At 45.1% G+C, this 22,416-nt stretch overlaps 44 non-coding genes across 44 annotated transcripts; all 44 read right to left on the bottom strand.

Annotated features, from left to right (window-relative positions):
* Nucleotides 1-200: 200 nt before the first annotated feature.
* Nucleotides 201-273, bottom strand: Trnaf-gaa (transfer RNA phenylalanine (anticodon GAA)). Its single transcript has one exon. It is a non-coding gene; the product is annotated as a tRNA-Phe (tRNA).
* A 355-nt stretch (nucleotides 274-628) lies between these two features.
* On the bottom strand, nucleotides 629-701 carry Trnaf-gaa (transfer RNA phenylalanine (anticodon GAA)). The gene has a single exon. It is a non-coding gene; the product is annotated as a tRNA-Phe (tRNA).
* Nucleotides 702-1,056: 355 nt separating this feature from the next.
* On the bottom strand, nucleotides 1,057-1,129 carry Trnaf-gaa (transfer RNA phenylalanine (anticodon GAA)). The gene has a single exon. It is a non-coding gene; the product is annotated as a tRNA-Phe (tRNA).
* A 355-nt stretch (nucleotides 1,130-1,484) lies between these two features.
* Nucleotides 1,485-1,557, bottom strand: Trnaf-gaa (transfer RNA phenylalanine (anticodon GAA)). Its single transcript has one exon. It is a non-coding gene; the product is annotated as a tRNA-Phe (tRNA).
* Nucleotides 1,558-1,912: 355 nt separating this feature from the next.
* Trnaf-gaa (transfer RNA phenylalanine (anticodon GAA)) lies at nucleotides 1,913-1,985 on the bottom strand. Its single transcript has one exon. It is a non-coding gene; the product is annotated as a tRNA-Phe (tRNA).
* A 355-nt stretch (nucleotides 1,986-2,340) lies between these two features.
* Nucleotides 2,341-2,413, bottom strand: Trnaf-gaa (transfer RNA phenylalanine (anticodon GAA)). The gene has a single exon. It is a non-coding gene; the product is annotated as a tRNA-Phe (tRNA).
* Nucleotides 2,414-3,196: 783 nt separating this feature from the next.
* Nucleotides 3,197-3,269, bottom strand: Trnaf-gaa (transfer RNA phenylalanine (anticodon GAA)). The gene has a single exon. It is a non-coding gene; the product is annotated as a tRNA-Phe (tRNA).
* Nucleotides 3,270-3,624: 355 nt separating this feature from the next.
* Trnaf-gaa (transfer RNA phenylalanine (anticodon GAA)) lies at nucleotides 3,625-3,697 on the bottom strand. Its single transcript has one exon. It is a non-coding gene; the product is annotated as a tRNA-Phe (tRNA).
* Nucleotides 3,698-4,052: 355 nt separating this feature from the next.
* Trnaf-gaa (transfer RNA phenylalanine (anticodon GAA)) lies at nucleotides 4,053-4,125 on the bottom strand. The gene has a single exon. It is a non-coding gene; the product is annotated as a tRNA-Phe (tRNA).
* Nucleotides 4,126-4,480: 355 nt separating this feature from the next.
* Nucleotides 4,481-4,553, bottom strand: Trnaf-gaa (transfer RNA phenylalanine (anticodon GAA)). Its single transcript has one exon. It is a non-coding gene; the product is annotated as a tRNA-Phe (tRNA).
* Nucleotides 4,554-4,908: 355 nt separating this feature from the next.
* Nucleotides 4,909-4,981, bottom strand: Trnaf-gaa (transfer RNA phenylalanine (anticodon GAA)). Its single transcript has one exon. It is a non-coding gene; the product is annotated as a tRNA-Phe (tRNA).
* A 355-nt stretch (nucleotides 4,982-5,336) lies between these two features.
* On the bottom strand, nucleotides 5,337-5,409 carry Trnaf-gaa (transfer RNA phenylalanine (anticodon GAA)). The gene has a single exon. It is a non-coding gene; the product is annotated as a tRNA-Phe (tRNA).
* Nucleotides 5,410-5,764: 355 nt separating this feature from the next.
* On the bottom strand, nucleotides 5,765-5,837 carry Trnaf-gaa (transfer RNA phenylalanine (anticodon GAA)). Its single transcript has one exon. It is a non-coding gene; the product is annotated as a tRNA-Phe (tRNA).
* Nucleotides 5,838-6,192: 355 nt separating this feature from the next.
* On the bottom strand, nucleotides 6,193-6,265 carry Trnaf-gaa (transfer RNA phenylalanine (anticodon GAA)). The gene has a single exon. It is a non-coding gene; the product is annotated as a tRNA-Phe (tRNA).
* A 355-nt stretch (nucleotides 6,266-6,620) lies between these two features.
* Trnaf-gaa (transfer RNA phenylalanine (anticodon GAA)) lies at nucleotides 6,621-6,693 on the bottom strand. Its single transcript has one exon. It is a non-coding gene; the product is annotated as a tRNA-Phe (tRNA).
* Nucleotides 6,694-7,048: 355 nt separating this feature from the next.
* Trnaf-gaa (transfer RNA phenylalanine (anticodon GAA)) lies at nucleotides 7,049-7,121 on the bottom strand. Its single transcript has one exon. It is a non-coding gene; the product is annotated as a tRNA-Phe (tRNA).
* Nucleotides 7,122-7,476: 355 nt separating this feature from the next.
* Nucleotides 7,477-7,549, bottom strand: Trnaf-gaa (transfer RNA phenylalanine (anticodon GAA)). The gene has a single exon. It is a non-coding gene; the product is annotated as a tRNA-Phe (tRNA).
* A 355-nt stretch (nucleotides 7,550-7,904) lies between these two features.
* On the bottom strand, nucleotides 7,905-7,977 carry Trnaf-gaa (transfer RNA phenylalanine (anticodon GAA)). Its single transcript has one exon. It is a non-coding gene; the product is annotated as a tRNA-Phe (tRNA).
* Nucleotides 7,978-8,332: 355 nt separating this feature from the next.
* On the bottom strand, nucleotides 8,333-8,405 carry Trnaf-gaa (transfer RNA phenylalanine (anticodon GAA)). Its single transcript has one exon. It is a non-coding gene; the product is annotated as a tRNA-Phe (tRNA).
* A 355-nt stretch (nucleotides 8,406-8,760) lies between these two features.
* Trnaf-gaa (transfer RNA phenylalanine (anticodon GAA)) lies at nucleotides 8,761-8,833 on the bottom strand. The gene has a single exon. It is a non-coding gene; the product is annotated as a tRNA-Phe (tRNA).
* Nucleotides 8,834-9,188: 355 nt separating this feature from the next.
* On the bottom strand, nucleotides 9,189-9,261 carry Trnaf-gaa (transfer RNA phenylalanine (anticodon GAA)). Its single transcript has one exon. It is a non-coding gene; the product is annotated as a tRNA-Phe (tRNA).
* Nucleotides 9,262-9,616: 355 nt separating this feature from the next.
* On the bottom strand, nucleotides 9,617-9,689 carry Trnaf-gaa (transfer RNA phenylalanine (anticodon GAA)). Its single transcript has one exon. It is a non-coding gene; the product is annotated as a tRNA-Phe (tRNA).
* A 355-nt stretch (nucleotides 9,690-10,044) lies between these two features.
* Nucleotides 10,045-10,117, bottom strand: Trnaf-gaa (transfer RNA phenylalanine (anticodon GAA)). Its single transcript has one exon. It is a non-coding gene; the product is annotated as a tRNA-Phe (tRNA).
* A 355-nt stretch (nucleotides 10,118-10,472) lies between these two features.
* Nucleotides 10,473-10,545, bottom strand: Trnaf-gaa (transfer RNA phenylalanine (anticodon GAA)). The gene has a single exon. It is a non-coding gene; the product is annotated as a tRNA-Phe (tRNA).
* Nucleotides 10,546-10,900: 355 nt separating this feature from the next.
* Trnaf-gaa (transfer RNA phenylalanine (anticodon GAA)) lies at nucleotides 10,901-10,973 on the bottom strand. Its single transcript has one exon. It is a non-coding gene; the product is annotated as a tRNA-Phe (tRNA).
* Nucleotides 10,974-11,328: 355 nt separating this feature from the next.
* On the bottom strand, nucleotides 11,329-11,401 carry Trnaf-gaa (transfer RNA phenylalanine (anticodon GAA)). The gene has a single exon. It is a non-coding gene; the product is annotated as a tRNA-Phe (tRNA).
* Nucleotides 11,402-11,756: 355 nt separating this feature from the next.
* Trnaf-gaa (transfer RNA phenylalanine (anticodon GAA)) lies at nucleotides 11,757-11,829 on the bottom strand. The gene has a single exon. It is a non-coding gene; the product is annotated as a tRNA-Phe (tRNA).
* Nucleotides 11,830-12,184: 355 nt separating this feature from the next.
* Trnaf-gaa (transfer RNA phenylalanine (anticodon GAA)) lies at nucleotides 12,185-12,257 on the bottom strand. The gene has a single exon. It is a non-coding gene; the product is annotated as a tRNA-Phe (tRNA).
* Nucleotides 12,258-12,612: 355 nt separating this feature from the next.
* On the bottom strand, nucleotides 12,613-12,685 carry Trnaf-gaa (transfer RNA phenylalanine (anticodon GAA)). Its single transcript has one exon. It is a non-coding gene; the product is annotated as a tRNA-Phe (tRNA).
* Nucleotides 12,686-13,040: 355 nt separating this feature from the next.
* Trnaf-gaa (transfer RNA phenylalanine (anticodon GAA)) lies at nucleotides 13,041-13,113 on the bottom strand. Its single transcript has one exon. It is a non-coding gene; the product is annotated as a tRNA-Phe (tRNA).
* A 783-nt stretch (nucleotides 13,114-13,896) lies between these two features.
* Trnaf-gaa (transfer RNA phenylalanine (anticodon GAA)) lies at nucleotides 13,897-13,969 on the bottom strand. The gene has a single exon. It is a non-coding gene; the product is annotated as a tRNA-Phe (tRNA).
* Nucleotides 13,970-14,324: 355 nt separating this feature from the next.
* Trnaf-gaa (transfer RNA phenylalanine (anticodon GAA)) lies at nucleotides 14,325-14,397 on the bottom strand. Its single transcript has one exon. It is a non-coding gene; the product is annotated as a tRNA-Phe (tRNA).
* Nucleotides 14,398-14,752: 355 nt separating this feature from the next.
* On the bottom strand, nucleotides 14,753-14,825 carry Trnaf-gaa (transfer RNA phenylalanine (anticodon GAA)). Its single transcript has one exon. It is a non-coding gene; the product is annotated as a tRNA-Phe (tRNA).
* A 355-nt stretch (nucleotides 14,826-15,180) lies between these two features.
* On the bottom strand, nucleotides 15,181-15,253 carry Trnaf-gaa (transfer RNA phenylalanine (anticodon GAA)). The gene has a single exon. It is a non-coding gene; the product is annotated as a tRNA-Phe (tRNA).
* A 355-nt stretch (nucleotides 15,254-15,608) lies between these two features.
* Trnaf-gaa (transfer RNA phenylalanine (anticodon GAA)) lies at nucleotides 15,609-15,681 on the bottom strand. The gene has a single exon. It is a non-coding gene; the product is annotated as a tRNA-Phe (tRNA).
* A 783-nt stretch (nucleotides 15,682-16,464) lies between these two features.
* On the bottom strand, nucleotides 16,465-16,537 carry Trnaf-gaa (transfer RNA phenylalanine (anticodon GAA)). The gene has a single exon. It is a non-coding gene; the product is annotated as a tRNA-Phe (tRNA).
* A 355-nt stretch (nucleotides 16,538-16,892) lies between these two features.
* Nucleotides 16,893-16,965, bottom strand: Trnaf-gaa (transfer RNA phenylalanine (anticodon GAA)). Its single transcript has one exon. It is a non-coding gene; the product is annotated as a tRNA-Phe (tRNA).
* Nucleotides 16,966-17,748: 783 nt separating this feature from the next.
* Trnaf-gaa (transfer RNA phenylalanine (anticodon GAA)) lies at nucleotides 17,749-17,821 on the bottom strand. The gene has a single exon. It is a non-coding gene; the product is annotated as a tRNA-Phe (tRNA).
* Nucleotides 17,822-19,032: 1,211 nt separating this feature from the next.
* On the bottom strand, nucleotides 19,033-19,105 carry Trnaf-gaa (transfer RNA phenylalanine (anticodon GAA)). Its single transcript has one exon. It is a non-coding gene; the product is annotated as a tRNA-Phe (tRNA).
* Nucleotides 19,106-19,460: 355 nt separating this feature from the next.
* Trnaf-gaa (transfer RNA phenylalanine (anticodon GAA)) lies at nucleotides 19,461-19,533 on the bottom strand. The gene has a single exon. It is a non-coding gene; the product is annotated as a tRNA-Phe (tRNA).
* Nucleotides 19,534-19,888: 355 nt separating this feature from the next.
* Nucleotides 19,889-19,961, bottom strand: Trnaf-gaa (transfer RNA phenylalanine (anticodon GAA)). Its single transcript has one exon. It is a non-coding gene; the product is annotated as a tRNA-Phe (tRNA).
* A 783-nt stretch (nucleotides 19,962-20,744) lies between these two features.
* Nucleotides 20,745-20,817, bottom strand: Trnaf-gaa (transfer RNA phenylalanine (anticodon GAA)). Its single transcript has one exon. It is a non-coding gene; the product is annotated as a tRNA-Phe (tRNA).
* A 355-nt stretch (nucleotides 20,818-21,172) lies between these two features.
* Trnaf-gaa (transfer RNA phenylalanine (anticodon GAA)) lies at nucleotides 21,173-21,245 on the bottom strand. The gene has a single exon. It is a non-coding gene; the product is annotated as a tRNA-Phe (tRNA).
* Nucleotides 21,246-22,028: 783 nt separating this feature from the next.
* Nucleotides 22,029-22,101, bottom strand: Trnaf-gaa (transfer RNA phenylalanine (anticodon GAA)). Its single transcript has one exon. It is a non-coding gene; the product is annotated as a tRNA-Phe (tRNA).
* Nucleotides 22,102-22,416: the final 315 nt, after the last annotated feature.

The raw sequence follows: 22,416 nt of genomic DNA on the forward strand, positions 1-22,416 counted from the left end.
AAAGTGACAGGGAAGTTTCAACTACATTTCCATGAACGTCTAGAATCTCCACTGAAAAGGGGCTCATGAATATATTCTCATGTAAAATAGTTTGCATATGCTCCGGCAGGTGGATGACTTTTGACAAGTGGTCAGAGATGAATAAATTCCTAGACTGACTACCCAAAAAATATGGTCAGCTGCCAGAGTCCTGCACTCTGTGCCGGAACCCGGGATTGAACCGGGGGCCTTTAGATCTTCAGTCTAACGCTCTCCCAACTGAGCTATTCCGGCCGACGAGCAAACCTGTCGTTTCAAACGAACTGCATATAGAGCCAGCCAATTGTCTTGTGTCCAAATGAAGGCTGTGTTTTCATTTGAAATTGCTTTGCAGACCACTGAACGTATATTCTTGTGCTGACCAGTCATTCGTCAGACAGGACAAGTCAAAAGTGACAGGGAAGTTTCAACTACATTTCCATGAACGTCTAGAATCTCCACTGAAAAGGGGCTCATGAATATATTCTCATGTAAAATAGTTTGCATATGCTCCGGCAGGTGGATGACTTTTGACAAGTGGTCAGAGATGAATAAATTCCTAGACTGACTACCCAAAAAATATGGTCAGCCGCCAGAGTCCTGCACTCTGTGCCGGAACCCGGGATTGAACCGGGGGCCTTTAGATCTTCAGTCTAACGCTCTCCCAACTGAGCTATTCCGGCCGACGAGCAAACCTGTCGTTTCAAACGAACTGTATATAGAGCCAGCCAATTGTCTTGTGTCCAAATGAAGGCTGTGTTTTCATTTGAAATTGCTTTGCAGACCACTGAACGTATATTCTTGTGTTGACCAGTCATTCGTCAGACAGGACAAGTCAAAAGTGACAGGGAAGTTTCAACTACATTTCCATGAACGTCTAGAATCTCCACTGAAAAGGGGCTCATGAATATATTCTCATGTAAAATAGTTTGCATATGCTCCGGCAGGTGGATGACTTTTGACAAGTGGTCAGAGATGAATAAATTCCTAGACTGACTACCCAAAAAATATGGTCAGCCGCCAGAGTCCTGCACTCTGTGCCGGAACCCGGGATTGAACCGGGGGCCTTTAGATCTTCAGTCTAACGCTCTCCCAACTGAGCTATTCCGGCCGACGAGCAAACCTGTCGTTTCAAACGAACTGCATATAGAGCCAGCCAATTGTCTTGTGTCCAAATGAAGGCTGTGTTTTCATTTGAAATTGCTTTGCAGACCACTGAACGTATATTCTTGTGCTGACCAGTCATTCGTCAGACAGGACAAGTCAAAAGTGACAGGGAAGTTTCAACTACATTTCCATGAACGTCTAGAATCTCCACTGAAAAGGGGCTCATGAATATATTCTCATGTAAAATAGTTTGCATATGCTCCGGCAGGTGGATGACTTTTGACAAGTGGTCAGAGATGAATAAATCCCTAGACTGACTACCCAAAAAATATGGTCAGCCGCCAGAGTCCTGCACTCTGTGCCGGAACCCGGGATTGAACCGGGGGCCTTTAGATCTTCAGTCTAACGCTCTCCCAACTGAGCTATTCCGGCCGACGAGCAAACCTGTCGTTTCAAACGAACTGTATATAGAGCCAGCCAATTGTCTTGTGTCCAAATGAAGGCTGTGTTTTCATTTGAAATTGCTTTGCAGACCACTGAACGTATATTCTTGTGTTGACCAGTCATTCGTCAGACAGGACAAGTCAAAAGTGACAGGGAAGTTTCAACTACATTTCCATGAACGTCTAGAATCTCCACTGAAAAGGGGCTCATGAATATATTCTCATGTAAAATAGTTTGCATATGCTCCGGCAGGTGGATGACTTTTGACAAGTGGTCAGAGATGAATAAATTCCTAGACTGACTACCCATAAAATATGGTCAGCCGCCAGAGTCCTGCACTCTGTGCCGGAACCCGGGATTGAACCGGGGGCCTTTAGATCTTCAGTCTAACGCTCTCCCAACTGAGCTATTCCGGCCGACGAGCTAACCTGTCGTTTCAAACGAACTGCATATAGAGCCAGCCAATTGTCTTGTGTCCAAATGAAGGCTGTGTTTTCATTTGAAATTGCTTTGCAGACCACTGAACGTATATTCTTGTGCTGACCAGTCATTCGTCAGACAGGACAAGTCAAAAGTGACAGGGAAGTTTCAACTACATTTCCATGAACGTCTAGAATCTCCACTGAAAAGGGGCTCATGAATATATTCTCATGTAAAATAGTTTGCATATGCTCCGGCAGGTGGATGACTTTTGACAAGTGGTCAGAGATGAATAAATTCCTAGACTGACTACCCAAAAAATATGGTCAGCCGCCAGAGTCCTGCACTCTGTGCCGGAACCCGGGATTGAACCGGGGGCCTTTAGATCTTCAGTCTAACGCTCTCCCAACTGAGCTATTCCGGCCGACGAGCAAACCTGTCGTTTCAAACGAACTGTATATAGAGCCAGCCAATTGTCTTGTGTCCAAATGAAGGCTGTGTTTTCATTTGAAATTGCTTTGCAGACCACTGAACGTATATTCTTGTGTTGACCAGTCATTCGTCAGACAGGACAAGTCAAAAGTGACAGGGAAGTTTCAACTACATTTCCATGAACGTCTAGAATCTCCACTGAAAAGGGGCTCATGAATATATTCTCATGTAAAATAGTTTGCATATGCTCCGGCAGGTGGATGACTTTTGACAAGTGGTCAGAGATGAATAAATCCCTAGACTGACTACCCAAAAAATATGGTCAGCCGCCAGAGTCCTGCACTCTGTGCCGGAACCCGGGATTGAACCGGGGGCCTTTAGATCTTCAGTCTAACGCTCTCCCAACTGAGCTATTCCGGGCGACGAGGAAACCTGTCGTTTCAAACGAACTGTATATAGAGCCAGCCAATTGTCTTGTGTCCAAATGAAGGCTGTGTTTTCATTTGAAATTGCTTTGCAGACCACTGAACGTATATTCTTGTGTTGACCAGTCATTCGTCAGACAGGACAAGTCAAAAGTGACAGGGAAGTTTCAACTACATTTCCATGAACGTCTAGAATCTCCACTGAAAAGGGGCTCATGAATATATTCTCATGTAAAATAGTTTGCATATGCTCCGGCAGGTGGATGACTTTTGACAAGTGGTCAGAGATGAATAAATTCCTAGACTGACTACCCAAAAAATATGGTCAGCTGCCAGAGTCCTGCACTCTGTGCCGGAACCCGGGATTGAACCGGGGGCCTTTAGATCTTCAGTCTAACGCTCTCCCAACTGAGCTATTCCGGCCGACGAGCAAACCTGTCGTTTCAAACGAACTGCATATAGAGCCAGCCAATTGTCTTGTGTCCAAATGAAGGCTGTGTTTTCATTTGAAATTGCTTTGCAGACCACTGAACGTATATTCTTGTGCTGACCAGTCATTCGTCAGACAGGACAAGTCAAAAGTGACAGGGAAGTTTCAACTACATTTCCATGAACGTCTAGAATCTCCACTGAAAAGGGGCTCATGAATATATTCTCATGTAAAATAGTTTGCATATGCTCCGGCAGGTGGATGACTTTTGACAAGTGGTCAGAGATGAATAAATTCCTAGACTGACTACCCAAAAAATATGGTCAGCCGCCAGAGTCCTGCACTCTGTGCCGGAACCCGGGATTGAACCGGGGGCCTTTAGATCTTCAGTCTAACGCTCTCCCAACTGAGCTATTCCGGCCGACGAGCAAACCTGTCGTTTCAAACGAACTGCATATAGAGCCAGCCAATTGTCTTGTGTCCAAATGAAGGCTGTGTTTTCATTTGAAATTGCTTTGCAGACCACTGAACGTATATTCTTGTGCTGACCAGTCATTCGTCAGACAGGACAAGTCAAAAGTGACAGGGAAGTTTCAACTACATTTCCATGAACGTCTAGAATCTCCACTGAAAAGGGGCTCATGAATATATTCTCATGTAAAATAGTTTGCATATGCTCCGGCAGGTGGATGACTTTTGACAAGTGGTCAGAGATGAATAAATCCCTAGACTGACTACCCAAAAAATAGGGTCAGCCGCCAGAGTCCTGCACTCTGTGCCGGAACCCGGGATTGAACCGGGGGCCTTTAGATCTTCAGTCTAACGCTCTCCCAACTGAGCTATTCCGGCCGACGAGCAAACCTGTCGTTTCAAACGAACTGTATATAGAGCCAGCCAATTGTCTTGTGTCCAAATGAAGGCTGTGTTTTCATTTGAAATTGCTTTGCAGACCACTGAACGTATATTCTTGTGTTGACCAGTCATTCGTCAGACAGGACAAGTCAAAAGTGACAGGGAAGTTTCAACTACATTTCCATGAACGTCTAGAATCTCCACTGAAAAGGGGCTCATGAATATATTCTCATGTAAAATAGTTTGCATATGCTCCGGCAGGTGGATGACTTTTGACAAGTGGTCAGAGATGAATAAATTCCTAGACTGACTACCCATAAAATATGGTCAGCCGCCAGAGTCCTGCACTCTGTGCCGGAACCCGGGATTGAACCGGGGGCCTTTAGATCTTCAGTCTAACGCTCTCCCAACTGAGCTATTCCGGCCGACGAGCAAACCTGTCGTTTCAAACGAACTGCATATAGAGCCAGCCAATTGTCTTGTGTCCAAATGAAGGCTGTGTTTTCATTTGAAATTGCTTTGCAGACCACTGAACGTATATTCTTGTGCTGACCAGTCATTCGTCAGACAGGACAAGTCAAAAGTGACAGGGAAGTTTCAACTACATTTCCATGAACGTCTAGAATCTCCACTGAAAAGGGGCTCATGAATATATTCTCATGTAAAATAGTTTGCATATGCTCCGGCAGGTGGATGACTTTTGACAAGTGGTCAGAGATGAATAAATTCCTAGACTGACTACCCAAAAAATATGGTCAGCCGCCAGAGTCCTGCACTCTGTGCCGGAACCCGGGATTGAACCGGGGGCCTTTAGATCTTCAGTCTAACGCTCTCCCAACTGAGCTATTCCGGCCGACGAGCAAACCTGTCGTTTCAAACGAACTGTATATAGAGCCAGCCAATTGTCTTGTGTCCAAATGAAGGCTGTGTTTTCATTTGAAATTGCTTTGCAGACCACTGAACGTATATTCTTGTGTTGACCAGTCATTCGTCAGACAGGACAAGTCAAAAGTGACAGGGAAGTTTCAACTACATTTCCATGAACGTCTAGAATCTCCACTGAAAAGGGGCTCATGAATATATTCTCATGTAAAATAGTTTGCATATGCTCCGGCAGGTGGATGACTTTTGACAAGTGGTCAGAGATGAATAAATTCCTAGACTGACTACCCAAAAAATATGGTCAGCCGCCAGAGTCCTGCACTCTGTGCCGGAACCCGGGATTGAACCGGGGGCCTTTAGATCTTCAGTCTAACGCTCTCCCAACTGAGCTATTCCGGCCGACGAGCAAACCTGTCGTTTCAAACGAACTGCATATAGAGCCAGCCAATTGTCTTGTGTCCAAATGAAGGCTGTGTTTTCATTTGAAATTGCTTTGCAGACCACTGAACGTATATTCTTGTGCTGACCAGTCATTCGTCAGACAGGACAAGTCAAAAGTGACAGGGAAGTTTCAACTACATTTCCATGAACGTCTAGAATCTCCACTGAAAAGGGGCTCATGAATATATTCTCATGTAAAATAGTTTGCATATGCTCCGGCAGGTGGATGACTTTTGACAAGTGGTCAGAGATGAATAAATTCCTAGACTGACTACCCAAAAAATATGGTCAGCTGCCAGAGTCCTGCACTCTGTGCCGGAACCCGGGATTGAACCGGGGGCCTTTAGATCTTCAGTCTAACGCTCTCCCAACTGAGCTATTCCGGCCGACGAGCAAACCTGTCGTTTCAAACGAACTGCATATAGAGCCAGCCAATTGTCTTGTGTCCAAATGAAGGCTGTGTTTTCATTTGAAATTGCTTTGCAGACCACTGAACGTATATTCTTGTGCTGACCAGTCATTCGTCAGACAGGACAAGTCAAAAGTGACAGGGAAGTTTCAACTACATTTCCATGAACGTCTAGAATCTCCACTGAAAAGGGGCTCATGAATATATTCTCATGTAAAATAGTTTGCATATGCTCCGGCAGGTGGATGACTTTTGACAAGTGGTCAGAGATGAATAAATTCCTAGACTGACTACCCAAAAAATATGGTCAGCCGCCAGAGTCCTGCACTCTGTGCCGGAACCCGGGATTGAACCGGGGGCCTTTAGATCTTCAGTCTAACGCTCTCCCAACTGAGCTATTCCGGCCGACGAGCAAACCTGTCGTTTCAAACGAACTGCATATAGAGCCAGCCAATTGTCTTGTGTCCAAATGAAGGCTGTGTTTTCATTTGAAATTGCTTTGCAGACCACTGAACGTATATTCTTGTGCTGACCAGTCATTCGTCAGACAGGACAAGTCAAAAGTGACAGGGAAGTTTCAACTACATTTCCATGAACGTCTAGAATCTCCACTGAAAAGGGGCTCATGAATATATTCTCATGTAAAATAGTTTGCATATGCTCCGGCAGGTGGATGACTTTTGACAAGTGGTCAGAGATGAATAAATCCCTAGACTGACTACCCAAAAAATAGGGTCAGCCGCCAGAGTCCTGCACTCTGTGCCGGAACCCGGGATTGAACCGGGGGCCTTTAGATCTTCAGTCTAACGCTCTCCCAACTGAGCTATTCCGGCCGACGAGCAAACCTGTCGTTTCAAACGAACTGTATATAGAGCCAGCCAATTGTCTTGTGTCCAAATGAAGGCTGTGTTTTCATTTGAAATTGCTTTGCAGACCACTGAACGTATATTCTTGTGTTGACCAGTCATTCGTCAGACAGGACAAGTCAAAAGTGACAGGGAAGTTTCAACTACATTTCCATGAACGTCTAGAATCTCCACTGAAAAGGGGCTCATGAATATATTCTCATGTAAAATAGTTTGCATATGCTCCGGCAGGTGGATGACTTTTGACAAGTGGTCAGAGATGAATAAATTCCTAGACTGACTACCCATAAAATATGGTCAGCCGCCAGAGTCCTGCACTCTGTGCCGGAACCCGGGATTGAACCGGGGGCCTTTAGATCTTCAGTCTAACGCTCTCCCAACTGAGCTATTCCGGCCGACGAGCAAACCTGTCGTTTCAAACGAACTGCATATAGAGCCAGCCAATTGTCTTGTGTCCAAATGAAGGCTGTGTTTTCATTTGAAATTGCTTTGCAGACCACTGAACGTATATTCTTGTGCTGACCAGTCATTCGTCAGACAGGACAAGTCAAAAGTGACAGGGAAGTTTCAACTACATTTCCATGAACGTCTAGAATCTCCACTGAAAAGGGGCTCATGAATATATTCTCATGTAAAATAGTTTGCATATGCTCCGGCAGGTGGATGACTTTTGACAAGTGGTCAGAGATGAATAAATTCCTAGACTGACTACCCAAAAAATATGGTCAGCCGCCAGAGTCCTGCACTCTGTGCCGGAACCCGGGATTGAACCGGGGGCCTTTAGATCTTCAGTCTAACGCTCTCCCAACTGAGCTATTCCGGCCGACGAGCAAACCTGTCGTTTCAAACGAACTGTATATAGAGCCAGCCAATTGTCTTGTGTCCAAATGAAGGCTGTGTTTTCATTTGAAATTGCTTTGCAGACCACTGAACGTATATTCTTGTGTTGACCAGTCATTCGTCAGACAGGACAAGTCAAAAGTGACAGGGAAGTTTCAACTACATTTCCATGAACGTCTAGAATCTCCACTGAAAAGGGGCTCATGAATATATTCTCATGTAAAATAGTTTGCATATGCTCCGGCAGGTGGATGACTTTTGACAAGTGGTCAGAGATGAATAAATTCCTAGACTGACTACCCAAAAAATATGGTCAGCCGCCAGAGTCCTGCACTCTGTGCCGGAACCCGGGATTGAACCGGGGGCCTTTAGATCTTCAGTCTAACGCTCTCCCAACTGAGCTATTCCGGCCGACGAGCAAACCTGTCGTTTCAAACGAACTGCATATAGAGCCAGCCAATTGTCTTGTGTCCAAATGAAGGCTGTGTTTTCATTTGAAATTGCTTTGCAGACCACTGAACGTATATTCTTGTGCTGACCAGTCATTCGTCAGACAGGACAAGTCAAAAGTGACAGGGAAGTTTCAACTACATTTCCATGAACGTCTAGAATCTCCACTGAAAAGGGGCTCATGAATATATTCTCATGTAAAATAGTTTGCATATGCTCCGGCAGGTGGATGACTTTTGACAAGTGGTCAGAGATGAATAAATCCCTAGACTGACTACCCAAAAAATATGGTCAGCCGCCAGAGTCCTGCACTCTGTGCCGGAACCCGGGATTGAACCGGGGGCCTTTAGATCTTCAGTCTAACGCTCTCCCAACTGAGCTATTCCGGCCGACGAGCAAACCTGTCGTTTCAAACGAACTGTATATAGAGCCAGCCAATTGTCTTGTGTCCAAATGAAGGCTGTGTTTTCATTTGAAATTGCTTTGCAGACCACTGAACGTATATTCTTGTGTTGACCAGTCATTCGTCAGACAGGACAAGTCAAAAGTGACAGGGAAGTTTCAACTACATTTCCATGAACGTCTAGAATCTCCACTGAAAAGGGGCTCATGAATATATTCTCATGTAAAATAGTTTGCATATGCTCCGGCAGGTGGATGACTTTTGACAAGTGGTCAGAGATGAATAAATTCCTAGACTGACTACCCATAAAATATGGTCAGCCGCCAGAGTCCTGCACTCTGTGCCGGAACCCGGGATTGAACCGGGGGCCTTTAGATCTTCAGTCTAACGCTCTCCCAACTGAGCTATTCCGGCCGACGAGCAAACCTGTCGTTTCAAACGAACTGCATATAGAGCCAGCCAATTGTCTTGTGTCCAAATGAAGGCTGTGTTTTCATTTGAAATTGCTTTGCAGACCACTGAACGTATATTCTTGTGCTGACCAGTCATTCGTCAGACAGGACAAGTCAAAAGTGACAGGGAAGTTTCAACTACATTTCCATGAACGTCTAGAATCTCCACTGAAAAGGGGCTCATGAATATATTCTCATGTAAAATAGTTTGCATATGCTCCGGCAGGTGGATGACTTTTGACAAGTGGTCAGAGATGAATAAATTCCTAGACTGACTACCCAAAAAATATGGTCAGCCGCCAGAGTCCTGCACTCTGTGCCGGAACCCGGGATTGAACCGGGGGCCTTTAGATCTTCAGTCTAACGCTCTCCCAACTGAGCTATTCCGGCCGACGAGCAAACCTGTCGTTTCAAACGAACTGTATATAGAGCCAGCCAATTGTCTTGTGTCCAAATGAAGGCTGTGTTTTCATTTGAAATTGCTTTGCAGACCACTGAACGTATATTCTTGTGCTGACCAGTCATTCGTCAGACAGGACAAGTCAAAAGTGACAGGGAAGTTTCAACTACATTTCCATGAACGTCTAGAATCTCCACTGAAAAGGGGCTCATGAATATATTCTCATGTAAAATAGTTTGCATATGCTCCGGCAGGTGGATGACTTTTGACAAGTGGTCAGAGATGAATAAATCCCTAGACTGACTACCCAAAAAATATGGTCAGCCGCCAGAGTCCTGCACTCTGTGCCGGAACCCGGGATTGAACCGGGGGCCTTTAGATCTTCAGTCTAACGCTCTCCCAACTGAGCTATTCCGGCCGACGAGCAAACCTGTCGTTTCAAACGAACTGTATATAGAGCCAGCCAATTGTCTTGTGTCCAAATGAAGGCTGTGTTTTCATTTGAAATTGCTTTGCAGACCACTGAACGTATATTCTTGTGTTGACCAGTCATTCGTCAGACAGGACAAGTCAAAAGTGACAGGGAAGTTTCAACTACATTTCCATGAACGTCTAGAATCTCCACTGAAAAGGGGCTCATGAATATATTCTCATGTAAAATAGTTTGCATATGCTCCGGCAGGTGGATGACTTTTGACAAGTGGTCAGAGATGAATAAATTCCTAGACTGACTACCCAAAAAATATGGTCAGCCGCCAGAGTCCTGCACTCTGTGCCGGAACCCGGGATTGAACCGGGGGCCTTTAGATCTTCAGTCTAACGCTCTCCCAACTGAGCTATTCCGGCCGACGAGCAAACCTGTCGTTTCAAACGAACTGCATATAGAGCCAGCCAATTGTCTTGTGTCCAAATGAAGGCTGTGTTTTCATTTGAAATTGCTTTGCAGACCACTGAACGTATATTCTTGTGCTGACCAGTCATTCGTCAGACAGGACAAGTCAAAAGTGACAGGGAAGTTTCAACTACATTTCCATGAACGTCTAGAATCTCCACTGAAAAGGGGCTCATGAATATATTCTCATGTAAAATAGTTTGCATATGCTCCGGCAGGTGGATGACTTTTGACAAGTGGTCAGAGATGAATAAATCCCTAGACTGACTACCCAAAAAATATGGTCAGCCGCCAGAGTCCTGCACTCTGTGCCGGAACCCGGGATTGAACCGGGGGCCTTTAGATCTTCAGTCTAACGCTCTCCCAACTGAGCTATTCCGGCCGACGAGCAAACCTGTCGTTTCAAACGAACTGTATATAGAGCCAGCCAATTGTCTTGTGTCCAAATGAAGGCTGTGTTTTCATTTGAAATTGCTTTGCAGACCACTGAACGTATATTCTTGTGTTGACCAGTCATTCGTCAGACAGGACAAGTCAAAAGTGACAGGGAAGTTTCAACTACATTTCCATGAACGTCTAGAATCTCCACTGAAAAGGGGCTCATGAATATATTCTCATGTAAAATAGTTTGCATATGCTCCGGCAGGTGGATGACTTTTGACAAGTGGTCAGAGATGAATAAATTCCTAGACTGACTACCCAAAAAATATGGTCAGCCGCCAGAGTCCTGCACTCTGTGCCGGAACCCGGGATTGAACCGGGGGCCTTTAGATCTTCAGTCTAACGCTCTCCCAACTGAGCTATTCCGGCCGACGAGCAAACCTGTCGTTTCAAACGAACTGTATATAGAGCCAGCCAATTGTCTTGTGTCGAAATGAAGGCTGTGTTTTCATTTGAAATTGCTTTGCAGACCACTGAACGTATATTCTTGTGCTGACCAGTCATTCGTCAGACAGGACAAGTCAAAAGTGACAGGGAAGTTTCAACTACATTTCCATGAACGTCTAGAATCTCCACTGAAAAGGGGCTCATGAATATATTCTCATGTAAAATAGTTTGCATATGCTCCGGCAGGTGGATGACTTTTGACAAGTGGTCAGAGATGAATAAATCCCTAGACTGACTACCCAAAAAATATGGTCAGCCGCCAGAGTCCTGCACTCTGTGCCGGAACCCGGGATTGAACCGGGGGCCTTTAGATCTTCAGTCTAACGCTCTCCCAACTGAGCTATTCCGGCCGACGAGCAAACCTGTCGTTTCAAACGAACTGTATATAGAGCCAGCCAATTGTCTTGTGTCCAAATGAAGGCTGTGTTTTCATTTGAAATTGCTTTGCAGACCACTGAACGTATATTCTTGTGCTGACCAGTCATTCGTCAGACAGGACAAGTCAAAAGTGACAGGGAAGTTTCAACTACATTTCCATGAACGTCTAGAATCTCCACTGAAAAGGGGCTCATGAATATATTCTCATGTAAAATAGTTTGCATATGCTCCGGCAGGTGGATGACTTTTGACAAGTGGTCAGAGATGAATAAATCCCTAGACTGACTACCCAAAAAATATGGTCAGCCGCCAGAGTCCTGCACTCTGTGCCGGAACCCGGGATTGAACCGGGGGCCTTTAGATCTTCAGTCTAACGCTCTCCCAACTGAGCTATTCCGGCCGACGAGCAAACCTGTCGTTTCAAACGAACTGTATATAGAGCCAGCCAATTGTCTTGTGTCCAAATGAAGGCTGTGTTTTCATTTGAAATTGCTTTGCAGACCACTGAACGTATATTCTTGTGTTGACCAGTCATTCGTCAGACAGGACAAGTCAAAAGTGACAGGAAAGTTTCAACTACATTTCCATGAACGTCTAGAATCTCCACTGAAAAGGGGCTCATGAATATATTCTCATGTAAAATAGTTTGCATATGCTCCGGCAGGTGGATGACTTTTGACAAGTGGTCAGAGATGAATAAATCCCTAGACTGACTACCCAAAAAATATGGTCAGCCGCCAGAGTCCTGCACTCTGTGCCGGAACCCGGGATTGAACCGGGGGCCTTTAGATCTTCAGTCTAACGCTCTCCCAACTGAGCTATTCCGGCCGACGAGCAAACCTGTCGTTTCAAACGAACTGTATATAGAGCCAGCCAATTGTCTTGTGTCCAAATGAAGGCTGTGTTTTCATTTGAAATTGCTTTGCAGACCACTGAACGTATATTCTTGTGTTGACCAGTCATTCGTCAGACAGGACAAGTCAAAAGTGACAGGGAAGTTTCAACTACATTTCCATGAACGTCTAGAATCTCCACTGAAAAGGGGCTCATGAATATATTCTCATGTAAAATAGTTTGCATATGCTCCGGCAGGTGGATGACTTTTGACAAGTGGTCAGAGATGAATAAATTCCTAGACTGACTACCCAAAAAATATGGTCAGCCGCCAGAGTCCTGCACTCTGTGCCGGAACCCGGGATTGAACCGGGGGCCTTTAGATCTTCAGTCTAACGCTCTCCCAACTGAGCTATTCCGGCCGACGAGCAAACCTGTCGTTTCAAACGAACTGCATATAGAGCCAGCCAATTGTCTTGTGTCCAAATGAAGGCTGTGTTTTCATTTGAAATTGCTTTGCAGACCACTGAACGTATATTCTTGTGCTGACCAGTCATTCGTCAGACAGGACAAGTCAAAAGTGACAGGGAAGTTTCAACTACATTTCCATGAACGTCTAGAATCTCCACTGAAAAGGGGCTCATGAATATATTCTCATGTAAAATAGTTTGCATATGCTCCGGCAGGTGGATGACTTTTGACAAGTGGTCAGAGATGAATAAATTCCTAGAGTGACTACACAAAAAATAGGGTCAGCCGCCAGAGTCCTGCACTCTGTGCCGGAACCCGGGATTGAACCGGGGGCCTTTAGATCTTCAGTCTAACGCTCTCCCAACTGAGCTATTCCGGCCGACGAGCAAACCTGTCGTTTCAAACGAACTGTATATAGAGCCAGCCAATTGTCTTGTGTCCAAATGAAGGCTGTGTTTTCATTTGAAATTGCTTTGCAGACCACTGAACGTATATTCTTGTGTTGACCAGTCATTCGTCAGACAGGACAAGTCAAAAGTGACAGGGAAGTTTCAACTACATTTCCATGAACGTCTAGAATCTCCACTGAAAAGGGGCTCATGAATATATTCTCATGTAAAATAGTTTGCATATGCTCCGGCAGGTGGATGACTTTTGACAAGTGGTCAGAGATGAATAAATTCCTAGACTGACTACCCAAAAAATAGGGTCAGCCGCCAGAGTCCTGCACTCTGTGCCAGAACCTGGGATTGAACCGGGGGCCTTTAGATCTTCAGTCTAACGCTCTCCCAACTGAGCTATTCCGGCCGACGAGCAAACCTGTCGTTTCAAACGAACTGTATATAGAGCCAGCCAATTGTCTTGTGTCCAAATGAAGGCTGTGTTTTCATTTGAAATTGCTTTGCAGACCACTGAACGTATATTCTTGTGCTGACCAGTCATTCGTCAGACAGGACAAGTCAAAAGTGACAGGGAAGTTTCAACTACATTTCCATGAACGTCTAGAATCTCCACTGAAAAGGGGCTCATGAATATATTCTCATGTAAAATAGTTTGCATATGCTCCGGCAGGTGGATGACTTTTGACAAGTGGTCAGAGATGAATAAATTCCTAGACTGACTACCCAAAAAATATGGTCAGCCGCCAGAGTCCTGCACTCTGTGCCGGAACCCGGGATTGAACCGGGGGCCTTTAGATCTTCAGTCTAACGCTCTCCCAACTGAGCTATTCCGGCCGACGAGCAAACCTGTCGTTTCAAACGAACTGTATATAGAGCCAGCCAATTGTCTTGTGTCCAAATGAAGGCAGTGTTTTCATTTGAAATTGCTTTGCAGACCACTGAACGTATATTCTTGTGTTGACCAGTCATTCGTCAGACAGGACAAGTCAAAAGTGACAGGGAAGTTTCAACTACATTTCCATGAACGTCTAGAATCTCCACTGAAAAGGGGCTCATGAATATATTCTCATGTAAAATAGTTTGCATATGCTCCGGCAGGTGGATGACTTTTGACAAGTGGTCAGAGATGAATAAATTCCTAGACTGACTACCCAAAAAATATGGTCAGCCGCCAGAGTCCTGCACTCTGTGCCGGAACCCGGGATTGAACCGGGGGCCTTTAGATCTTCAGTCTAACGCTCTCCCAACTGAGCTATTCCGGCCGACGAGCAAACCTGTCGTTTCAAACGAACTGCATATAGAGCCAGCCAATTGTCTTGTGTCCAAATGAAGGCTGTGTTTTCATTTGAAATTGCTTTGCAGACCACTGAACGTATATTCTTGTGCTGACCAGTCATTCGTCAGACAGGACAAGTCAAAAGTGACAGGGAAGTTTCAACTACATTTCCATGAACGTCTAGAATCTCCACTGAAAAGGGGCTCATGAATATATTCTCATGTAAAATAGTTTGCATATGCTCCGGCAGGTGGATGACTTTTGACAAGTGGTCAGAGATGAATAAATTCCTAGAGTGACTACACAAAAAATATGGTCAGCCGCCAGAGTCCTGCACTCTGTGCCGGAACCCGGGATTGAACCGGGGGCCTTTAGATCTTCAGTCTAACGCTCTCCCAACTGAGCTATTCCGGCCGACGAGCAAACCTGTCGTTTCAAACGAACTGTATATAGAGCCAGCCAATTGTCTTGTGTCCAAATGAAGGCTGTGTTTTCATTTGAAATTGCTTTGCAGACCACTGAACGTATATTCTTGTGTTGACCAGTCATTCGTCAGACAGGACAAGTCAAAAGTGACAGGGAAGTTTCAACTACATTTCCATGAACGTCTAGAATCTCCACTGAAAAGGGGCTCATGAATATATTCTCATGTAAAATAGTTTGCATATGCTCCGGCAGGTGGATGACTTTTGACAAGTGGTCAGAGATGAATAAATCCCTAGACTGACTACCCAAAAAATATGGTCAGCCGCCAGAGTCCTGCACTCTGTGCCGGAACCCGGGATTGAACCGGGGGCCTTTAGATCTTCAGTCTAACGCTCTCCCAACTGAGCTATTCCGGCCGACGAGCAAACCTGTCGTTTCAAACGAACTGTATATAGAGCCAGCCAATTGTCTTGTGTCCAAATGAAGGCTGTGTTTTCATTTGAAATTGCTTTGCAGACCACTGAACGTATATTCTTGTGCTGACCAGTCATTCGTCAGACAGGACAAGTCAAAAGTGACAGGGAAGTTTCAACTACATTTCCATGAACGTCTAGAATCTCCACTGAAAAGGGGCTCATGAATATATTCTCATGTAAAATAGTTTGCATATGCTCCGGCAGGTGGATGACTTTTGACAAGTGGTCAGAGATGAATAAATCCCTAGACTGACTACCCAAAAAATATGGTCAGCCGCCAGAGTCCTGCACTCTGTGCCGGAACCCGGGATTGAACCGGGGGCCTTTAGATCTTCAGTCTAACGCTCTCCCAACTGAGCTATTCCGGCCGACGAGCAAACCTGTCGTTTCAAACGAACTGTATATAGAGCCAGCCAATTGTCTTGTGTCCAAATGAAGGCTGTGTTTTCACTTGAAATTGCTTTGCAGACCACTGAACGTATATTCTTGTGTTGACCAGTCATTCGTCAGACAGGACAAGTCAAAAGTGACAGGGAAGTTTCAACTACATTTCCATGAACGTCTAGAATCTCCACTGAAAAGGGGCTCATGAATATATTCTCATGTAAAATAGTTTGCATATGCTCCGGCAGGTGGATGACTTTTGACAAGTGGTCAGAGATGAATAAATTCCTAGACTGACTACCCAAAAAATATGGTCAGCCGCCAGAGTCCTGCACTCTGTGCCGGAACCCGGGATTGAACCGGGGGCCTTTAGATCTTCAGTCTAACGCTCTCCCAACTGAGCGATTCCGGCCGACGAGCAAACCTGTCGTTTCAAACGAACTGTATATAGAGCCAGCCAATTGTCTTGTGTCCAAATGAAGGCTGTGTTTTCATTTGAAATTGCTTTGCAGACCACTGAACGTATATTCTTGTGTTGACCAGTCATTCGTCAGACAGGACAAGTCAAAAGTGACAGGGAAGTTTCAACTACATTTCCATGAACGTCTAGAATCTCCACTGAAAAGGGGCTCATGAATATATTCTCATGTAAAATAGTTTGCATATGCTCCGGCAGGTGGATGACTTTTGACAAGTGGTCAGAGATGAATAAATCCCTAGACTGACTACCCAAAAAATATGGTCAGCCGCCAGAGTCCTGCACTCTGTGCCGGAACCCGGGATTGAACCGGGGGCCTTTAGATCTTCAGTCTAACGCTCTCCCAACTGAGCTATTCCGGCCGACGAGCAAACCTGTCGTTTCAAACGAACTGTATATAGAGCCAGCCAATTGTCTTGTGTCCAAATGAAGGCTGTGTTTTCATTTGAAATTGCTTTGCAGACCACTGAACGTATATTCTTGTGCTGACCAGTCATTCGTCAGACAGGACAAGTCAAAAGTGACAGGGAAGTTTCAACTACATTTCCATGAACGTCTAGAATCTCCACTGAAAAGGGGCTCATGAATATATTCTCATGTAAAATAGTTTGCATATGCTCCGGCAAGTGGATGACTTTTGACAAGTGGTCAGAGATGAATAAATCCCTAGACTGACTACCCAAAAAATATGGTCAGCCGCCAGAGTCCTGCACTCTGTGCCGGAACCCGGGATTGAACCGGGGGCCTTTAGATCTTCAGTCTAACGCTCTCCCAACTGAGCTATTCCGGCCGACGAGCAAACCTGTCGTTTCAAACGAACTGTATATAGAGCCAGCCAATTGTCTTGTGTCCAAATGAAGGCTGTGTTTTCACTTGAAATTGCTTTGCAGACCACTGAACGTATATTCTTGTGTTGACCAGTCATTCGTCAGACAGGACAAGTCAAAAGTGACAGGGAAGTTTCAACTACATTTCCATGAACGTCTAGAATCTCCACTGAAAAGGGGCTCATGAATATATTCTCATGTAAAATAGTTTGCATATGCTCCGGCAGGTGGATGACTTTTGACAAGTGGTCAGAGATGAATAAATTCCTAGACTGACTACCCAAAAAATATGGTCAGCCGCCAGAGTCCTGCACTCTGTGCCGGAACCCGGGATTGAACCGGGGGCCTTTAGATCTTCAGTCTAACGCTCTCCCAACTGAGCGATTCCGGCCGACGAGCAAACCTGTCGTTTCAAACGAACTGTATATAGAGCCAGCCAATTGTCTTGTGTCCAAATGAAGGCTGTGTTTTCATTTGAAATTGCTTTGCAGACCACTGAACGTATATTCTTGTGCTGACCAGTCATTCGTCAGACAGGACAAGTCAAAAGTGACAGGGAAGTTTCAACTACATTTCCATGAACGTCTAGAATCTCCACTGAAAAGGGGCTCATGAATATATTCTCATGTAAAATAGTTTGCATATGCTCCGGCAGGTGGATGACTTTTGACAAGTGGTCAGAGATGAATAAATTCCTAGACTGACTACCCAAAAAATAGGGTCAGCCGCCAGAGTCCTGCACTCTGTGCCGGAACCCGGGATTGAACCGGGGGCCTTTAGATCTTCAGTCTAACGCTCTCCCAACTGAGCTATTCCGGCAGACGAGCAAACCTGTCGTTTCAAACGAACTGTATATAGAGCCAGCCAATTGTCTTGTGTCCAAATGAAGGCTGTGTTTTCATTTGAAATTGCTTTGCAGACCACTGAACGTATATTCTTGTGCTGACCAGTCATTCGTCAGACAGGACAAGTCAAAAGTGACAGGGAAGTTTCAACTACATTTCCATGAACGTCTAGAATCTCCACTGAAAAGGGGCTCATGAATATATTCTCATGTAAAATAGTTTGCATATGCTCCGGCAGGTGGATGACTTTTGACAAGTGGTCAGAGATGAATAAATTCCTAGACTGACTACCCAAAAAATATGGTCAGCCGCCAGAGTCCTGCACTCTGTGCCGGAACCCGGGATTGAACCGGGGGCCTTTAGATCTTCAGTCTAACGCTCTCCCAACTGAGCGATTCCGGCCGACAAGCAAACCTGTCGTTTCAAACGAACTGTATATAGAGCCAGCCAATTGTCTTGTGTCCAAATGAAGGCAGTGTTTTCATTTGAAATTGCTTTGCAGACCACTGAACGTATATTCTTGTGTTGACCAGTCATTCGTCAGACAGGACAAGTCAAAAGTGACAGGGAAGTTTCAACTACATTTCCATGAACGTCTAGAATCTCCACTGAAAAAGGGATCATGAATATATTCTCATGTAAAATAGTTTGCATATGCTCCGGCAGGTGGATGACTTTTGACAAGTGGTCAGAGATGAATAAATTCCTAGACTGACTACCCAAAAAATATGGTCAGCCGCCAGAGTCCTGCACTCTGTGCCGGAACCCAGGATTGAACCGGGGGCCTTTAGATCTTCAGTCTAACGCTCTCCCAACTGAGCTATTCCGGCCGACGAGCAAACCTGTCGTTTCAAACGAACTGTATATAGAGCCAGCCAATTGTCTTGTGTCCAAATGAAGGCTGTGTTTTCATTTGAAATTGCTTTGCAGACCACTGAACGTATATTCTTGTGCTGACCAGTCATTCGTCAGACAGGACAAGTCAAAAGTGACAGGGAAGTTTCAACTACATTTCCATGAACGTCTAGAATCTCCACTGAAAAGGGGCTCATGAATATATTCTCATGTAAAATAGTTTGCATATGCTCCGGCAGGTGGATGACTTTTGACAAGTGGTCAGAGATGAATAAATCCCTAGACTGACTACCCAAAAAATATGGTCAGCCGCCAGAGTCCTGCACTCTGTGCCGGAACCCGGGATTGAACCGGGGGCCTTTAGATCTTCAGTCTAACGCTCTCCCAACTGAGCTATTCCGGCCGACGAGCAAACCTGTCGTTTCAAACGAACTGTATATAGAGCCAGCCAATTGTCTTGTGTCCAAATGAAGGCTGTGTTTTCATTTGAAATTGCTTTGCAGACCACTGAACGTATATTCTTGTGCTGACCAGTCATTCGTCAGACAGGACAAGTCAAAAGTGACAGGGAAGTTTCAACTACATTTCCATGAACGTCTAGAATCTCCACTGAAAAGGGGCTCATGAATATATTCTCATGTAAAATAGTTTGCATATGCTCCGGCAGGTGGATGACTTTTGACAAGTGGTCAGAGATGAATAAATCCCTAGACTGACTACCCAAAAAATATGGTCAGCCGCCAGAGTCCTGCACTCTGTGCCGGAACCCGGGATTGAACCGGGGGCCTTTAGATCTTCAGTCTAACGCTCTCCCAACTGAGCTATTCCGGCCGACGAGCAAACCTGTCGTTTCAAACGAACTGTATATAGAGCCAGCCAATTGTCTTGTGTCCAAATGAAGGCTGTGTTTTCATTTGAAATTGCTTTGCAGACCACTGAACGTATATTCTTGTGCTGACCAGTCATTCGTCAGACAGGACAAGTCAAAAGTGACAGGGAAGTTTCAACTACATTTCCATGAACGTCTAGAATCTCCACTGAAAAGGGGCTCATGAATATATTCTCATGTAAAATAGTTTGCATATGCTCCGGCAGGTGGATGACTTTTGACAAGTGGTCAGAGATGAATAAATCCCTAGACTGACTACCCAAAAAATATGGTCAGCCGCCAGAGTCCTGCACTCTGTGCCGGAACCCGGGATTGAACCGGGGGCCTTTAGATCTTCAGTCTAACGCTCTCCCAACTGAGCTATTCCGGCCGACGAGCAAACCTGTCGTTTCAAACGAACTGTATATAGAGCCAGCCAATTGTCTTGTGTCCAAATGAAGGCTGTGTTTTCACTTGAAATTGCTTTGCAGACCACTGAACGTATATTCTTGTGTTGACCAGTCATTCGTCAGACAGGACAAGTCAAAAGTGACAGGGAAGTTTCAACTACATTTCCATGAACGTCTAGAATCTCCACTGAAAAGGGGCTCATGAATATATTCTCATGTAAAATAGTTTGCATATGCTCCGGCAGGTGGATGACTTTTGACAAGTGGTCAGAGATGAATAAATTCCTAGACTGACTACCCAAAAAATATGGTCAGCCGCCAGAGTCCTGCACTCTGTGCCGGAACCCGGGATTGAACCGGGGGCCTTTAGATCTTCAGTCTAACGCTCTCCCAACTGAGCGATTCCGGCCGACGAGCAAACCTGTCGTTTCAAACGAACTGTATATAGAGCCAGCCAATTGTCTTGTGTCCAAATGAAGGCTGTGTTTTCATTTGAAATTGCTTTGCAGACCACTGAACGTATATTCTTGTGTTGACCAGTCATTCGTCAGACAGGACAAGTCAAAAGTGACAGGGAAGTTTCAACTACATTTCCATGAACGTCTAGAATCTCCACTGAAAAGGGGCTCATGAATATATTCTCATGTAAAATAGTTTGCATATGCTCCGGCAGGTGGATGACTTTTGACAAGTGGTCAGAGATGAATAAATCCCTAGACTGACTACCCAAAAAATATGGTCAGCCGCCAGAGTCCTGCACTCTGTGCCGGAACCCGGGATTGAACCGGGGGCCTTTAGATCTTCAGTCTAACGCTCTCCCAACTGAGCTATTCCGGCCGACGAGCAAACCTGTCGTTTCAAACGAACTGTATATAGAGCCAGCCAATTGTCTTGTGTCCAAATGAAGGCTGTGTTTTCATTTGAAATTGCTTTGCAGACCACTGAACGTATATTCTTGTGCTGACCAGTCATTCGTCAGACAGGACAAGTCAAAAGTGACAGGGAAGTTTCAACTACATTTCCATGAACGTCTAGAATCTCCACTGAAAAGGGGCTCATGAATATATTCTCATGTAAAATAGTTTGCATATGCTCCGGCAAGTGGATGACTTTTGACAAGTGGTCAGAGATGAATAAATCCCTAGACTGACTACCCAAAAAATATGGTCAGCCGCCAGAGTCCTGCACTCTGTGCCGGAACCCGGGATTGAACCGGGGGCCTTTAGATCTTCAGTCTAACGCTCTCCCAACTGAGCTATTCCGGCCGACGAGCAAACCTGTCGTTTCAAACGAACTGTATATAGAGCCAGCCAATTGTCTTGTGTCCAAATGAAGGCTGTGTTTTCACTTGAAATTGCTTTGCAGACCACTGAACGTATATTCTTGTGTTGACCAGTCATTCGTCAGACAGGACAAGTCAAAAGTGACAGGGAAGTTTCAACTACATTTCCATGAACGTCTAGAATCTCCACTGAAAAGGGGCTCATGAATATATTCTCATGTAAAATAGTTTGCATATGCTCCGGCAGGTGGATGACTTTTGACAAGTGGTCAGAGATGAATAAATTCCTAGACTGACTACCCAAAAAATATGGTCAGCCGCCAGAGTCCTGCACTCTGTGCCGGAACCCGGGATTGAACCGGGGGCCTTTAGATCTTCAGTCTAACGCTCTCCCAACTGAGCGATTCCGGCCGACGAGCAAACCTGTCGTTTCAAACGAACTGTATATAGAGCCAGCCAATTGTCTTGTGTCCAAATGAAGGCAGTGTTTTCATTTGAAATTGCTTTGCAGACCACTGAACGTATATTCTTGTGCTGACCAGTCATTCGTCAGACAGGACAAGTCAAAAGTGACAGGGAAGTTTCAACTACATTTCCATGAACGTCTAGAATCTCCACTGAAAAGGGGCTCATGAATATATTCTCATGTAAAATAGTTTGCATATGCTCCGGCAGGTGGATGACTTTTGACAAGTGGTCAGAGATGAATAAATTCCTAGACTGACTACCCAAAAAATAGGGTCAGCCGCCAGAGTCCTGCACTCTGTGCCGGAACCCGGGATTGAACCGGGGGCCTTTAGATCTTCAGTCTAACGCTCTCCCAACTGAGCTATTCCGGCAGACGAGCAAACCTGTCGTTTCAAACGAACTGTATATAGAGCCAGCCAATTGTCTTGTGTCCAAATGAAGGCTGTGTTTTCATTTGAAATTGCTTTGCAGACCACTGAACGTATATTCTTGTGCTGACCAGTCATTCGTCAGACAGGACAAGTCAAAAGTGACAGGGAAGTTTCAACTACATTTCCATGAACGTCTAGAATCTCCACTGAAAAGGGGCTCATGAATATATTCTCATGTAAAATAGTTTGCATATGCTCCGGCAGGTGGATGACTTTTGACAAGTGGTCAGAGATGAATAAATTCCTAGACTGACT

This window comes from Haliotis asinina, chromosome 1, assembly GCF_037392515.1.
Source record: "Haliotis asinina isolate JCU_RB_2024 chromosome 1, JCU_Hal_asi_v2, whole genome shotgun sequence".
Classification (NCBI taxonomy): Eukaryota; Metazoa; Mollusca; class Gastropoda; order Lepetellida; family Haliotidae; genus Haliotis; species Haliotis asinina.